This window comes from Panicum virgatum, chromosome 6N (genome assembly GCF_016808335.1).
Source record: "Panicum virgatum strain AP13 chromosome 6N, P.virgatum_v5, whole genome shotgun sequence".
Taxonomy (NCBI): Eukaryota; Viridiplantae; Streptophyta; class Magnoliopsida; order Poales; family Poaceae; genus Panicum; species Panicum virgatum.
Window position 1 is genome coordinate 16603432 of NC_053150.1, and position 16801 is coordinate 16620232.

At 45.4% G+C, this 16801-nt stretch overlaps 1 long non-coding RNA gene across 3 annotated transcripts; it reads left to right on the top strand.

Annotated features, from left to right (window-relative positions):
- The first annotated feature begins 11179 nt into the window (after nt 1-11179).
- LOC120679637 lies at nt 11180-14110 on the top strand. Of its 3 annotated transcripts, none has more exons than XR_005677278.1 (3): nt 11180-12009; nt 12097-12378; nt 13117-14110. It is a non-coding gene; the product is annotated as an uncharacterized LOC120679637 (long non-coding RNA). The 3 variants fall into 3 exon arrangements; XR_005677279.1 differs by having other exon boundaries at nt 11180-11868; XR_005677280.1 differs by having other exon boundaries at nt 11180-11726.
- Nucleotides 14111-16801: the final 2691 nt, after the last annotated feature.

Below are 16801 nucleotides of genomic sequence, written 5' to 3' on the forward strand. Positions count from 1 at the left end.
GCCTCCTGATAGAGACATCGAGTTTGTTATTGAACTTCAACCCGGTACCGCCCCTATTTCTAAGAGGTCGTACCGAATGCCTCCAAATGAATTAGCAGAATTGAAAGTCCAACTCCAAGACCTTCTTGACAAAGGTTTTATATGTCCAAGTTCTTCACCCTGGGGATGTCCAGCCCTGTTTGTGAAGAAGAAAGACAATAGTTTGAGGCTATGTGTTGATTATCGACCACTCAATGCGGTCACTATTAAAAACAAGTATCCTCTTCCCCGCATTGATATTCTGTTTGATCAGTTAGCTGGAGCTAAGGTTTTCTCTAAGATTGATCTTCGTTCTGGCTACCATCAAATAAAGATCAAGCCTTGTGATATTCCAAAGACTGCTTTCTCTACCAGATATGGACTATATGAATATCTGGTTATGTCTTTTGGCCTTACCAACGCCCCAGCATATTTCATGTACTTGATGAATTCAGTCTTCATGCCGGAGCTGGATAAATTCGTCGTGGTTTTCATTGACGATATCTTGATCTACTCCAAGAATGAAGAAGATCATGCTGAACATTTGCGTATCGTTCTCCAACGATTACGAGATCATCATCTTTATGCCAAATTCTCCAAGTGTGAATTTTGGTTGGACAGTGTGAAATTCTTAGGTCACACTATCTCCAGTGATGGTATATCTGTTGATCCAACTAAAGTACAAGAAGTGATGGATTGGGAATCTCCTATTTCAGTTCATCAAATTCGCAGTTTCCTTGGTTTAGCTGGATATTATCGTCGATTCATTACTGATTTCTCCAGAATAGCCAAGCCTATGACGGAGTTATTGAAGAAGGGAGTGAGGTTTGTTTGGAGTGATAAGTGTGAAGAAGCTTTCCAAACTCTCAAAGCAAGATTAACTACCGCTCCAGTATTGTCTACACCGGACAGTACTAAACCTTTTTATGTCTATTGTGATGCGTCGGGTACGGGACTTGGTTGTGTGCTTATGCAGGACAACCGGGTTATCTCTTATGCATCAAGAGCTCTCCGGGACCATGAGAAGAATTATCCAACCCATGATCTAGAGTTAGCAGATGTTATTCACGCTCTTAAGATGTGGAGACATCATCTTATGGGAACTCACTGTAATATTTACACTGACCATAAGAGCCTCAAATATATCTTTACTCAAGCTGATCTCAACATGAGGCAGAGACGCTGGCTAGAGTTGATAAAGGATTATGATCTAGAAGTGCACTATCATCCAGGAAAGGCTAATGTGGTTGCGGATGCACTCAGCCGCAAGTCACAATGCCATTGTCTATCTGTAGAACCATTCAATGAAACTCTATGCCAGGAAATGATGAAGTTAAACCTAGAAATGGTACCTCAAGGAAGTTTGAACCATATATCCCTTGAGCCTACACTTCATGATAGCATCATCATGGGACAATTACATGATGAGGGTATCAAGGTCATCAAGGAAAAGTTATCACAGGGAGAAGCAAAGTACAAATGTTTCAGAGTGGATCATAGGGGAGTTCTATGGTTTGAATCCCGACTGGTGGTACCTAAGGATCATCAGCTTAGAAAGCAAATCCTTGATGAAGCACATCTTTCGAAATTTTCGATTCATCCCGGTGGTACCAAGATGTACCATGATCTCAAACAAAATTTCTGGTGGACTCGAATGAAAAGAGAGATCGCCAAATATGTTTCTGAGTGTGATGTCTGTCAAAGAGTTAAAGCTAGTCACTTGAAAATAGCTGGTACTCTCCAACCTTTATCTATTCCATCCTGGAAATGGGAGGACATCAGTATGGATTTTATCGTTGGTTTACCCATTACTCCTCATAAGCATGATTCTGTTTGGGTAATCGTTGATAGACTCACCAAGACCGCTCATTTTATTCCTGTACACACCACTTATTCTGCCAAGAAGTACGCAGAGATTTATCTCGATCAGATTGTTCGTTTACATGGCATTCCAAAGACGATTATTTCTGATCGTGGGCCTCAGTTTATAGCACGTTTCTGGGAGCAAATGCAGGAATCCCTTGGAACAAAATTGATTCGTAGTTCGGCTTATCATCCACAAACAGATGGGCAAACTGAACGAATCAATCAAATCCTTGAAGACATGTTGAGGGCATGTGTTATTCAATATGGCAAGAATTGGGTTAAGTGCCTAGCACTGGCAGAGTTTTCTTACAATAACAGTTATCAATCCAGCTTGCAAATGGCACCATTTGAAGCATTATATGGTCGAAGGTGTCGAACTCCCTTGAATTGGTCCCAAGCTGGAGAACGCAAAATTTTTGGGCCAGATTTAGTCTCTGAGGCAGAGGAGCAAGTCAGAATTATTCAGGTTAATCTTAAAGCAGCTCAATCAAGACAGAAAAGTTATGCAGACAAAAGAAGAGATCTTTTGCAATTCGAGGTAGGAGACTTTGTATATTTGCGAGTATCTCCTACTAAAGGTGTTCAACGCTTTGGCTTAAAAGGGAAATTAGCACCCCGATATATCGGACCATTTGAAATTATCGAAATTTGTGGACCCGTTGCCTACCGACTTCGTCTTTCATCTCAGTTGGCCGCCGTTCATGATGTCTTCCATGTATCACAACTTCGAAAGTGCACCAGGGTACCTACTGAAATCCTTGAACCACCGGATATCGAGATTGAATCCGATCTATCTTATACGGAGTATCCAATCAAGATTCTTGACACAAAAGAAAGAAGTACTAGAAGGGAGAAAGTTAAAATGTACAAAATCCAGTGGAATCAGCATACTGTAGAAGAAGCTACTTGGGAAACTGAAAATTTTCTCCAAAGAAACTTTCCCGACTTTCTTAGAACCAGTCCAGGTACCAAGTCGTTGCACCCTTTTCTTACTATAATCTCGGGACGAGATTCCTGTTAGGGGGGAAGGCTGTAACACCCCGGGTGTTTACACAGTAATTAAATAGGTGTCTGCACAGTAATTGTGTTTTTTGCTATGCATCTTGTGCTTGAAATGCGTAAAAAGGATCTTTTTGTAATTATGAAAGGTTATATGTGTAATTATGATTTTATGCGAGGTCCTTTATAAAGTTATTTGTGTAATTATAGTTTTAGTGGAGGGTGTTTGTGCAAAATTTCAGTGCATTTAATGCATGGTAGTCATTTTGTTTGTAAGTCTACATTTGAAGTGATTTTGCATTGAAAAAGACAAAATTCCTAGAGTTTAAAATCCCTCTTGTGTTTTCAAATTTAGCTCTCTATCCTTTGGTCAAATAAATTTTTGCACAACATCAAAGTTGTAGCTCTTGAAAAATTGAACAACTTTCATGTTGGGCACTTTTTCATTTGAGCTTTGGTTTAAAAGTTATCGCTGTTTTACAGTGGGGTCCCTGGAACTTTTGGTAATTGCAAAACGAACCTTTTCTTCCACCTCAACCCCCTGCTCTGCTTCTCGCCGCCGGCCACCGACAGCGCCGCCGTGGAGCGCCTTCCCGGCTTTCCCGGCCATTACTTCGCCGTGCGCTGGCTCCCACGCGTCGCCGGCGAGCTCCTCCCCCTCCTGTTGCCTCGCGCTGGAGCCCCCACCCCTCGCCACGCACCCCCGCCGCGCCCAGAACCTCCCCGGCGGCCGCCACCGCGACGCCGCCGTGGAGAGCCCAAACCAGAGGCCCAGCTCTCGATCTTTCGCGCGCCTGAGCACTACAAGAACCCCAGGATTCGATTTCACTCGCTCCTTTGCTCTCTCCTCGCTCCCACGCTGCAGAACACCATCGCCGCCCCGCTTGAACCCCGGCGAGCTCCACCCCACGGCGGAGCCGCCAACCCAGACCCGCTCCACCCCTACATCCCCCACCATTAGCACCGCCTCGACCTCGCGCAGCTCCCAGGCCATTTTCCCTCACCCGAACACCACCGGAGCCACCCCGCCGCCGTGCTCCGAGCCCGCAAACCGCCGCTCGCCGTCGACACCCCCTCTCCGACCGCCCTAGCCTCGATTCCAAGCACCCAGAGGTGCGCCTTGAACCCGTGAGGCTCACGCACCCCTCCACCCTCGCCGCCGGTGAGCCCCTCGCCGGGAAACCGCCGGTCAAACCTCGCCTCCCCTCTCTGACCCGACCCAAGGACCGCGTGTTTGAATTTGGAAAAGCCCAGGGGGCTGTCTGCAAACCCAAGACACATATGAATAGTGCCTTCAGGGACTTGTTTGCTAGGATTTGCTGTAAACTTTGAAATTCAGTATAAATTCGTAGAAAATTCGTAAAATAGCAAATCTGGATGTTTTGGAATCCTCTTGAAGAGCTCTATGCAGTAGAACCAGAATATGTTAGGCTTTAGTTGCAAGTTTTTGCTGTAGATGTTGTTTTGTGTTACTAGGTGTATAAATACTTGTTCTTTAATCTTTTTCTTATCTGATGCTTGAAAGATTGTATTGCTCTGAAATTTTGGTGGTAGTTTACTCTTGTTACACTAGCTTTACTATAAAAATTTCATGATCAGTTCTTTGTTGTAGCTATTTATTTGATTTAATCTTTGTTTAATAGACTTTATTCATGGTAAATAGTTTCTGTTCTTGATAAATCATGAAAATATTCCTGAGTGTTCTTCTGGAGTATGTTAGCTTGTCCAGGAAGTTTGAGCCTTATTTCATGGCTAGAACAGGAGTTAAAATTGAATCTTGATAAACTGGTGTCTGTTTTGTTTAATTTATCTGAATTAATTCCGTGTATATAAAATCATTAAAAATTCGCAGTAGCTAGATCATCCCTGTGTAGATCTCATGTTAAATTTTGAGCTTCTGATCTTCTTTAGTTTGACCTGTGTAATTCTTGCTTGTTCTAGATGTTATCTGAGTAAATGATTTATTGTGTTTAAATGGTTAAATGTCTTGGCATGATTTTTACAGGGTAGATTACTTTGTTCACGTTCTGTTTAGTGTAATTTTGGTAGATCTTATTACTATTTGTACTCTGATTTGTTGATTTATTTACAAACCGTGACATAATTGTATAGGAAATCACCCCCACTTGTTTATGAAGTTAGTCAACTTCATTTGTGCTGTTGATCATGATGCCTTGTGTAGTTAAATTTGTTATTTAACTACTCTATAAACGATTGCCCATGTTTATTTATAATGTTGTTCTTGCATTACATATAGATACGACTACTTTGTCAGACGGGACGTACGAGTTGATTCCGGAGTCTGACGGAGGTGATCTCGAAGCTCAAGTGAACACTGCGGAACTAACTGAAGCCCCGAACCAAAGTTCGGAAGAGCCTAGCGCTGAAATAGTTAGCAACTACCGAGAAGGCAAGCCCCGGACATAACCTATACTTCAAATTAATATCATTTACTGTATTACGTACTTGTGCATTTACAGTTCTTAGGATTTGGATTGAAACCCTAGATGCATGATCCTAGGAACCTATGTACTGAACACTAGACTTGAGTTCGAGTAATTGCTAAGCTTATAGGAACGGTAAAAGTCGAGTGATTGCCTGTCACTCGCGAGCTTCATAGAAATTGCTTGTTTACTTTCTGTTATCAATATAAGGACGACGGACGGGGTTGTGTTCGATATCATGTCCTATGTGAGACCCCGTCTGTGTTGATGAACTTGCTAAGGTCGCGGTGTGTGGTAGTGCTGGTTAAGTTTTTGAAAGTACTAGTCACATGCCGTAAATATGGTACGCGGCAAGCCTAGTAGCCGATTGGACCGGGGAGTGGATATACCTCCCACTCTCTCAGTAGGGATAGGTTTTATTATATGTTGCGCAACACTACGACTTCTAGGGACAAGGTTCGGCCTTGGAGCCCTGTAGTCGGGGAGAGTGGCACTATCCACAAGCCGGAAAGAAAGGTTAACGGTTGTTTGGGAATGACCCGACGGTATTCCAGACGTGTGTGCTAGGTTACCCTTGCAAGGTTGAATTTCGATTCAGAATCGTCCGCCTCTCACGATGAAATGAGACTGCTTGATCTCTTTGCCACACAGAGTAATAAGAGCAACAATATTCTTATTAATCTTGTTGTTTGCTTAGAAGTTCCACCATGTTTGGTTAGTAGATGCATACATAGAATGGTTAATCAACTAGAATCTCGAAGCTAAAACTTGAAAGTAAGGACCTACTCTTTATTGCTTTTCAGCAAAGGAAAACCAGAGCCTTACAAAGCCTTGCATAATCTAGCTTAGGTGGGCTACTTATACCCGTTGTCGGTTAAGTCTTGCTGAGTATTAGAATACTCAGCCTTGCTGTTGAAACTCTTTTTCAGGTATGACTTTTGAGGATCAGGTCGCTAGCTTGACCTATCCTTGCTCGTTGCCTCCTGGCTGGTCCGTAGAATGGGATACGTCTTCGGCCGGCAATGACTATGACGAGTGATACCAGGCTTGGGCTAGCTTGGTATACTTTTGGCGACGTGTTGTAGTGATCGTGTTTCATCTTCCGCTGTTTAGACTCTGAACTTATAATCATGGCTTGTATAACTGTTTTACTTAAGTTTGGCTTTGTAATAAGGTTTTCAACTGGTTTGTAATCATTACTATGCCTGTGTTGTAAAAATTTTGGTTGTAATATCTCTGGACTCACCTTCGTGCGGGGTATGCTTGTTCGATCCGAGAATCGGTGGTTGTATCGGGACGTTACCCGACAGACCAAAAATTTTTCCGTTTGAAGTGCGTTTAAGCTAATGTTGCCTTTAGGGTGATGGTTTACGCACTTGAGCCGGGATAATTTAGGCGGTTCTGCCACACCCCCGGCCCGCGCACCCTCCCCTGGCCTCCCCCGCCCCCCTCTCCCCTAACCCTAACGACCCCGCCGCCGCCCCGCTGCCCTCCGCCACCGCCGGCCACCACCCCCTCTCGGGCTCCCCACCTCTCGACCCCCACCCCAAGCCGCCACCCCTCCGACCCCCGCCGTCCGCTCCGCCCCACCGCCGGTTGGGGATCCGACTAGAGGCGTGCCAATGGCGGATCTGGTCCACCCCGCCCTCCGACGCCGTCGTCCGCCCCCTTCCACCTCCTGCTCTATCTCGATCGCCGCGGGCCTCTGCCTTGGAGGATCTCGACGTACAGGGCGGGGATCTGACCGGTGGCGGATCTGGCCGGCGGCGTCGAGGAGAAGGCGCTGGCGGCGGATCCGGCCGTCGATAGCGGCATTCGGTGGACCTGTGCTAGATTTTTTTACTTTCTTTTTAGTTCCTGGAGGTGGTGGGTTCTTGCGGTGGCGGTGAGGCGGAGGCACGGGGGGCGGTGACCTGGAGGCACAGGTGCCGGGCGGTGGGTTTGTTCGGCAGACTCCTCGATGGAGCAGCGGCATGGGGGCCTAGCTGTGCAGTGTAGAAGGAGATGATTTCGATGGGAATTGAGCTGGGGCAGTTTTTTTAATTTTCTCTTTTCATTTTTTTCTTTTGTGCTATATTTCTTTCAATGTGGTGGAGCCCACGCAGTGGAGCGCATGTATCGTCCTAGTACCATCTACTGGTCAAGATTATTGAGTAGATGGAATAACCATACCATTTTTTATTAGGAGTAGTAACAAAAAATTACCAGCAAGGACGACTTGTTTTTTTAGGATGGAGGGAGTAGTAACAAAATTTACCCACATGACAAGCTATTTCTAGAGCATGCAACAAAAAATTACCAATATTTATTAACAATAGAAAGTATTTATTTTAGCCTTAGCAAGACAAATTGAACTAATAAAGATCTACAAAAATGCACCTAGCTTTTGGACATGAAATCTTTACCAAGGTTCTAAATAGCGGATTATAGGATTTAGCGGTAGCAATCCAAAACTCCACTAAATCCCCGCTATAGCGCGCTTTAGCCCGCTAAATCCCTGCTATAGCCCATTGTGGTGACCCTCTCCAGACGCTATAGCCCGCAATTTAGAACTATGACATTTTCAGAGAACTATATATGAGAATAGTAAGGTACTGCATAAATTTCATAAATTTTAGACTAATAGATTTACATAAACAAATTAAACAAGTGTAAACACAATTTAAAAGCTAACAAAGAAAAAAATTGACATTTCACATGCATGAATAATTATCCTCTGGATCTAACTAAGCTAACAAACTTAGTTTACCTTTTTTATTTTTCTACAGTTTTCTATGAACTTTACAAGATCTCAGCCAATTTGAACAATATTTAGAACACTCTAAACCATAAATAGAGGTTGACAGCCGGGCCTCACAGGCTAGTGGGAAGCCACGGCCACGGCCATGGCCGGCGCTGGATGTTCCCGTTGGCGGTAAGGCCGGACAGCGGCGAATCGCTGGCCCAGGAGTGGCTGGCGCGCACGGTGGCGTGGTACGGTGTGCTCATGACCAGAGATAAGCGCATGACGATGGTGGTGCGGCCGCATTCCGTGCCTGCATTGTGCTGAACGGAGGGAAAACATGCCGGAAGAATCGAGAGGCTCATGGGGACCGATTTGTGCGGTTGGATGGCGAGGCGGAGCGCCAGAGGAGGATCATCAACGTTGGGGGTGGAGCTTCCAGAGAAGCTCTAATGTTGTCGGCGGCAGCTCGGTCGATTCCGGCCAGACCGTACGGTAAGAGCTCGGCTGGGGACGGGAAGGTGGAGGGTGGTTAGAGAGGCTTGGGGTGCAACAAAGGGGGTGCGGTAGGGATGGCCGGAGCGGGAGGAAGAAGAGAGGGGAAAATGTGGATGGGGTGCCGAGAGTGGATAAGGGCGAGTTGCGTTGAGTGAGGATGGCCAGGGCAGCTGACGCGTGTGCGGTCGTAGCACTGTGCTGCTTCGCCGGCATGAGCGTGGTACCAAGGAACAAGGGAGTAGGTGAAAAGAAAGTTCAAAATCATTTTGATTCAATTTTAATGGTTAAAAGGTCAAAATTTCATACTGAAACTTAAATTTTGACAAAAAGATCTACAACTTTGATGTTGGACAAAAAATGATTTGGATTTGGGAGAAAAAGAGATTTGAAGCTCAGCCCAGATTTGAAATTTCAAAATAGAGGTTTGGCCAGATTTTGAATGCAGTTTTGAACTACTAAATGAAGTTTTCATTCAAAACAGAACACACCACAATGAAGCACAAACATAGGGCTACAAGTTTTATATTGGCCAAAAGTTAAGTACTTAGGCAAAATAAATTATTAACCTGCCTCAAAGATGGTTAAAATTTTAGCCTAAAATACTTGTTCACATTGTTTTCAAAATATTGGTTAAACATGCAATTAGCAGAAATTTGCACAAACTTAACGTAATCTGAATGCTTGTGATGACATGAAATTTAAAATGTGCGCCCATACAATTAACCCATTTTTAGGGGCGGCTAATGACATCATCTGTCCCTACAAATGTATTTTTAGTGACAGTCCTATTGCTACAGTAACCACTCACCCTTTGTAGGAGCGTGTGAAATTTTGGTCCGTTCCTAAAAAAATTGAGGTGTTGCTACAAAGCGTTTTTGTAGTAGTGCTAATGATCATATTTAAGCATATGATTAGAGACTAATGGAAAAGATTAACACTCATGGTGTTACACCAAGTGTTATCGAACTCCCGGAAAGGGGAAAAATTCCGTTTGGATTTGTTGACAATACATTCTTGCCTGACGTAGTGACAGTAACGGATGCTACTTGCAGATCTGCCAAAGTGCGAAGCGACATGGTCTTTTCTTTTTTTTTGATCGACCAAGCGACATGGTCTTGGGAACGAATGAAGCAAGAACGCCCTGTACCTTTCCATTGCGCCGTTCCATTGCGCCGGCTCATGGAGTCACGGTCCTCGTCATGCTTGCCCATAGATTGTCGTCTACATGGATAGAGGTTGGCAAGAATGAAGACCATGGGCGGTAGTAAGCACAAAGATCGTTACACCTACTCCCATATCATCACGCAGGGCCAGTTGTACAGGCCCAATCATGGGCGATAGTAAGCACAAGTAGCTAGATCCTTGCGGTTAATTGGTTACCTTGTTGTTGACCATGCTAATTAAGAACTGATCATGAGTAATCATGTGGCAACTTTGTTCAAAAGATGCGAGATGTAGTCATGATTATGAGCTTACCAAAATTATGCTGTATGTAACCTCCCAAGAACATTCTATATGCATATATAAAAGGTCTATAACTAGTATTAGTTTCAAATTTTCAACGTCTACTTTAGCATCAATATTATTTCCTAACTAACCTTGTGCAGTCAACCCCCTCAACCCTGAATTTATACATATAAGCCCCTTTGAATCTGACGCTTTAGACAATACTTGTATGGTAAAAGAAATAAAAACTGCTAACAATAGTAAGGCTGTGTTTTTTTGGCAAGCGCTGTATTTTATTCTCCATTAAGCCACCACTTTGCTCCCTAGAGCTAGAAATAAAAAAAGGAAAAGAACCTACATTCTTGGGTTATTATGAATGTCTCATGGTCTACATTTTCAGATAAAACACAGCTAATGAAAGAGAAGCTCTACACCATTAGATGGATTATTATGATGATTCAGTTATCTAGATAAATTAAATATTTCATATCAATGCAAGTGCAACTAATAATAAAAGACACATTCTCCATCCTTGATTGTAGTGATAATAAAATGGTCAAGATTAATCCGAATGAAATACAAAAACAAAAAAAGGAGAAATACTTGCATTGCTCACTATTATGGTCATCCAATGATCTTTGATTAATCCAAGAGCGAAAGATGCTTTGGGCAAAAGCCGTAACCGAATATATACAGATTAATGAATGGAAAAATCTGAAAGCGGGTTAAATGGCCACGTTGAATCCTACCTTGGGATGGCATCAATCACTACGTCAGAAAGAACATTTGAAACTTATCCTCATTTTTTACAAATTCCCATAGAAGCCAAAGGAAATACGGCTGCAAAAAATATATACCTCAGGGTTTGCTGTGCAATTAAATTTGAAGAACATTCGGTTAATTACTGTGCAATTAACCGAATATATATATATATATATATATATATATATATATAGTATTGATATATGGACCCCGGGGTTCAAATACGATTCAGTCCCCAACGAGCCGAACGCAGACAAGGGGAAAGGAGAAGCCGACCCATCGGCTCGAGGCCACCCGCGTACAGGAGCACCGGCTCGGGAGCCCGTTTGGTTCGTCCGTGCACCCAGCCTCCCACCTCCGCCCGACGGTTTCGCGGTCGCCGTTCTCCAATCCCCACACCGCCGCCCGCCACCCCCCCACCCATCCCACCACCACCTCCCCCACCTCCCGGCGGTTACCAGCTCCTCCTCCTGACATGCCGCTCCGCAGCTCCTCCATCGACCCCGCTGCTCCAATTGCTTCGCGAGGCCGGGAGCATTTCGTCGCGTTGCCATCCCGAGTTCAACGCCGGCGTCGCCATCCCGAGTTCACCGCCGGCGTCTCCCTCCCGAGTTCACTGCCGGCGTCGCCCAGTTTCTTCAACCTCTGTGAGCGGGCCGCGCTCTCACCCGTCGGCGCAGTGGCCGTCACCTCTGCGGCGGAAGCTCCCCTCCCGCCTAGCGACCTCCTCTCCGAGCTCTCCTTCACTGCCGAGAAAGCCCGTTATCCCGAGCTAACCTTCACTGGCGGATATCCTCGGCGCCGGAAGGGTCCTTCCCCCACTGGATTCCTCCTCGCCTGGGAATCCCGTCCTGCCGTCACCTGATCCTCATCCGCGTGCGGCGGACGATCCCCTCCTGCTGGGCGCCCTCCTCCCCGCCGGGGAATCCTGTCCCGCCGACACCTTCTCCTCCGGTCGGCCACTCTCAAACGTGAGTTTGTCCTCACCTTTCCTTCGTGTGACCAGGCCGCCGCGCAGACCAACCCGCACTTCCTCCGGTCTGTACGACCAAGCTGCGCAGGCCAAGCCACCGCGCGAATGCTACTTCTTCCTCGCTCCGCTCCTCTCTCGCGGTATGTATGGCCGAGCCGCCGTCATTGCCGGACTTGCCAACCTCCCCCCACCGACAATCCTGCCCCTCTCCAACCTACTTTATCGACGCTTGTTCAGTAATACACCCCACAGTACATGTGTAGCTGATTACCCAGTTCTATGTCAGTACGAACAGCTAGCTATATATCGAAATTTCATGATTCTATCCTACAGTACATGTGTAGCTGATTACCTGTTCATGTAGACAGGATATCAATGGAAGGCTCCTTACTGTAAATAAAACAGCTCCTAGAGGCTCTCGTGTGGAAAGACCTCCCAGACAATTTGGTGGTCCTTTCAGGATTTATGTGGGCAATCTGCCATGGCAAGTGGATGACTCTAGATTGGTGCAGTTGTTCAGCGAGCATGGCAAAGTGGTTGATGCCAGAGTTGTCTATGACCGAGAATCTGGGCGTTAGCGGGGATTTGATTTTGTAACTATGGCAACGCAGGATGAATTGGATGATGCTATTGCTACCCTTGATGGACAGGTCAGTGTCGATTCCCTGCCATTTGCATAACCATAGTAACTGGATGGAGCAAATTTGGTAGTACTGAAATGATCAGTATCACAGTGAGGCTGAGGCAATGCTATCTTTTCCTTTTTCTCTAACCTGGCCAAATTAAGGTTCAGTATCACAGTGAGGCTGAGGCAATACTATCTTTTCCTTTTTCTATAACCTGGCCAAATTAACATACCATTGTTTGTTTTGTAGATCTGTTTGGTATAAGGTACTGATTTTGTAGATCACTGAAAACAAACATTTGCACAAAAAGAGCTGTAGGTTTCAGACAATACCATTGCATTCAGGTTTTTGAAAACTGCCAGGCTTTAGCATCTGACATTCTAACTTTACTCCAAGGCTTTTCTGAATCAGATGCATGATGCATTCCATCATGTTTTGTACAATTCTTAGATGTGGAAGATGGTGCTGCTGAATCAGCCTCTACAGATTGCATTGCCTCCTTAGCACGCTTCAGATTCTCTGTGCATACTCGATGAAAAACCTATTACATCGATGGATGTCCAGATATGATAGCTTTCACCGTTGCAAAATCCTATAGAATTTCTCTTGACCATTCTATTCATATGTGTGTCCTTTTTTAAAAAAAAAACATGCCTACTATATCCTTTTGAGCATCTAAGCATCACCGCATCTTTTTTCTGCGTGTTGATGACTGGCTATAACTTTTAGATTAAATGGTCTTTGACATCCTACTTTTATTAGGATGATGGTACTCAGCGTTTGGAGGTTGTCAGGGCTCGTAATGCAGATGGCTCTATTTTACGCCTAGCAAGTGAGGACTTTGAGAAGCAACCTGGACCATGTGGATGTGAATGCTCAATCAGGATTATCTAACAAATCTTGAACTGTATGTGATGCTGCTAGCAGGAAGGATATTAATTGTAAGATATTTTTTCTGCAGATACTTGGACTGAGGAGATCCGAATGGACTCTTCCAACAGGCACTAACTTAACTATTGTTGTTGGTGGTGAGGTAATTACTCATAATTTTTCCTGGTTCGATTGAACTATTTGCACATTGATAAGTGCCCATTTCATTATATTTATTGTTTTATCTTTGTGTAATCTGAATAAGCTGTTTAAAGTGATTCCAGAAAATTTTGATCAAACGGCCAAGAAATGGTGGGCCATTCCTTTGTTTTGTTCTTATGGTTGAGTATTCCTGATACAATCTGTTACGTGTGTTTATTGTTTTTCATCCAAGCAAGTGATTATTTGATACTTCTCCTTGATCCATATATTTTACTAGATATTTGAGAAATGTCAGATTCACATTTAGTTTGATATTTTGATATTGCATTGGTTTGGTTAAGCAATAGATCGATTTTTATGGTTTTTTGTATTCTCCTTTGAGCCAAATCCGATGGCTTGGATTCCATGAGACACTTGCATAGGCTAAGGAAAACCAGGATGAGAGCAGTGCCACATCAGCGATGTACAAGCGGGTGCTCGTGCAGGTGCCCGCTGCTGTACTTCATTGTGCTCAAGATGACGGAACCCATCTATGAATACCAGGAGGCTTCAGTCAGTAATATTATTTTTATCATTTGTTTACTTCTGTTGCAAAGAAGGAGCATCTTGTAAACGGTTGAGGAAGTTCAAGCTGAGTTTTATGAGGCTATGCCTTGAACTAATTTGGAATTGTGTACCGAGAAGGAACTTGATATCCTATTGCCAACTTATTTTCCTGTGTTCATACATGCGTCCATGTTTCACGTGTATGGATGCATTCTGGGTTTCGAAGCATAAAAAAATGTCTTTGGTGAAAAAAAGGTTGATGATTAGAAATATGTGCTTTGACTGATTCATTTTAAATGAAAATCCGTCACAAATACAAGTCACATCTTTAAGGTTCAGTCTGAGAATTTTCCCCCTCACTAGTCACAATATAAAATTTGGGTTTCGAAGCATAAAAAAGCTACATGTTCAAACCATGGTTCCTGGGACGTCGTCTCGTCAAAAAACACTAGGCTAAAACAAACTAAAAGAACGTGACAAAAAACACACCTAAAAAAGGCAAGAAAAAGGAACTGACCACGTGAATTGGAATGGAAAAAGAAAAAACCTGCTCGGGGAAGACCGTCTCATGCGCATGCCTAGCTCAGTCGTGTAGGCTGGGCTGGGCTGCTGTCGGATAGGTCTGGGTACCAAATAACCATTTGGAACCCGGGGTCCAAATAGTGGGTCCAAATAGTGGTGCCATATATATATATATACCAACTCACCGGTCAGAGTGCTCTACTGCCCTGTTCGTGGGGTCTCTCTTATGTTCGTCAGGCGCAGGTGGAGATGGCGGAGATTGCCCTGAGCTTGGTGCCGCGTTTGATCCAAGTGATCTCCGTGCTAGTGTAGAAGGAGGCGACCTTGCTGCGGAGTGTGCCGGAGAACACCAGGTAATTAACGTCGTCCCCCTTCTCTCTCTCTATTATTACCAGTTAATTTCTTCTTGTACCCTTCTAGGAGCTAGTGAAACCAAATACTTCTTTTACCTCACAAAACACTTTTTTAACTCGAAAAGTACCCACACAAACACTACTTTTACAAACAACCAAATTGCTGCTAATAAATTTCGGCTCGGGCTCCTGCTAGGCGAGCCACCACCTGTCGCACGAGTGCTTCATGGTGGATTCACATGATGAACATGAGTTGCACAACGCCCGGGAGGCCACTCCTCCCGCTGATCGCGGCAACGAGCTGGAGGGCAGCTCTCGTGCTCTACCGGCGCCGCGGCCCGACCAACTGCAGTACCACGAGAAGGAGCTCAATGAGGCCATGCGACAGCTAGAGAAGGAGCGCGTTGAGGTCAGGCGACAGATGGGGCACCGAGGAGACGGCGGTCGTACGCATGATCATGCTTGCGAGGTGAACCGGCAGATCGTTGACGACAAGGCGGACCTCCCCAAGTTCATCTGGGCCAGCCAGAACATTGCCGCGGCGGCGGCGGGGCTCGCTGCGCTACCTGAGCCCGCGGAACCCGAGGAATACCAAGAGCATGACAAGCTCAGCATCTTTTCCTGGAGCGCGTGACGCAGCAGCAAGCTGAGAGTTCGATCTCCCGGCTGCACGCTCTAAGCCATGGCCATCTCTCACGGCCCGGGTCGGGGACCAAGAATGTCATGGTCGACCATGCGCAGTCCGATGCGCCGGTGAGGAGCCGCCAAGGCGCCAACCGCGGCATGCGGCACACCATCAACGCCTGCAGGCGCGAACTGGGCTGGGACGAGCCCGAGGTGAGTCGCACGTCCCATTCGAGACACGGTGAGTGATCTGACAGCACGGATGATAGGAGCCTGAGCCCCGACGCGCCGGAGCCAAGGGGAAAGCCAATCTTCGACCATAACAAGGGGAAAGCCAATCGGGAGGACACGACTGCCAATGAGGGCGAATCCGACCGCTTCCAGAGGAAGAGAAACCGGAAGGCGCCCGGGGGCTCGCTCGTTGCCGTGGCCGAACGCAAGGGCGGACGATCCTCCGATGGCGATCCTCCAGACTTCTTTGAGAAGAAGCTTGAGATACCGTGCCCGAACCACGCGTACACCGTCAAGCATGCCTACAAGGATTTCTCCCTCATCAGGCGATTCTTGGCCGGCAGAGTGAAGCGCGGAGGACTAAGGAAGAAGGAGCAAGCAGCAGCCGCAGGCGAGGCCGAGGCAAAGGAGGATGACTTGTTGGTGGAAGATATCCTTCTGAGCGAAGGGATATCACAACAGCACATGAACTGGAGATCAAAGTCCCCTTCACAGATACTCCCTCCTTCCCCATTTATAAGGCATACACGTATATCAAGATTCAAACCTTCTCATCTTTGACCAATAATTTGACTATTAAATTTTTGTTTTTATAATGCAAATTTCATATGATTGGATTCATAATCAAATATAGTTTACAATGATTATAAGCTTATAATCAAAAGTGATATAATATATGATAAATAAATGGTCAAAGTGTTGTTTAGAAGACCGTGTCATGTTCCACCATGCCTTATAAACGGGGAAGGAGGGAGTAGCTCGTAGATCGAGAACACAAAGCACACTGAAGGCATAATTGCTCATTTGTATTCAATGTCCTATCAATGACTGTTACAGGGGTATTTATAGGCGGCTATTCACCTACCCGTCAGCCTGAATTCCCCGTAATATCCCTTAACTGCTAGATTTTTGGAATATTCCGTGGGCAAACAAGTAAAATTACAATAATAGTGGGTTACAGCTAGTGGCCTTTGGCCCACATGCTGTTCGCCTGAATTCCCCACACCTGGCCCACATGCTCTTCGCTAACCTGACATTAACCCCTTCGCTAGTGTCCTTTGGCCCCCGCCTCCGGAGTGGGGATTTGTCTTCGAGCGACTTCGTCCCTTGACAACTTCGTCCTTGGAAGCCTTCGGCGT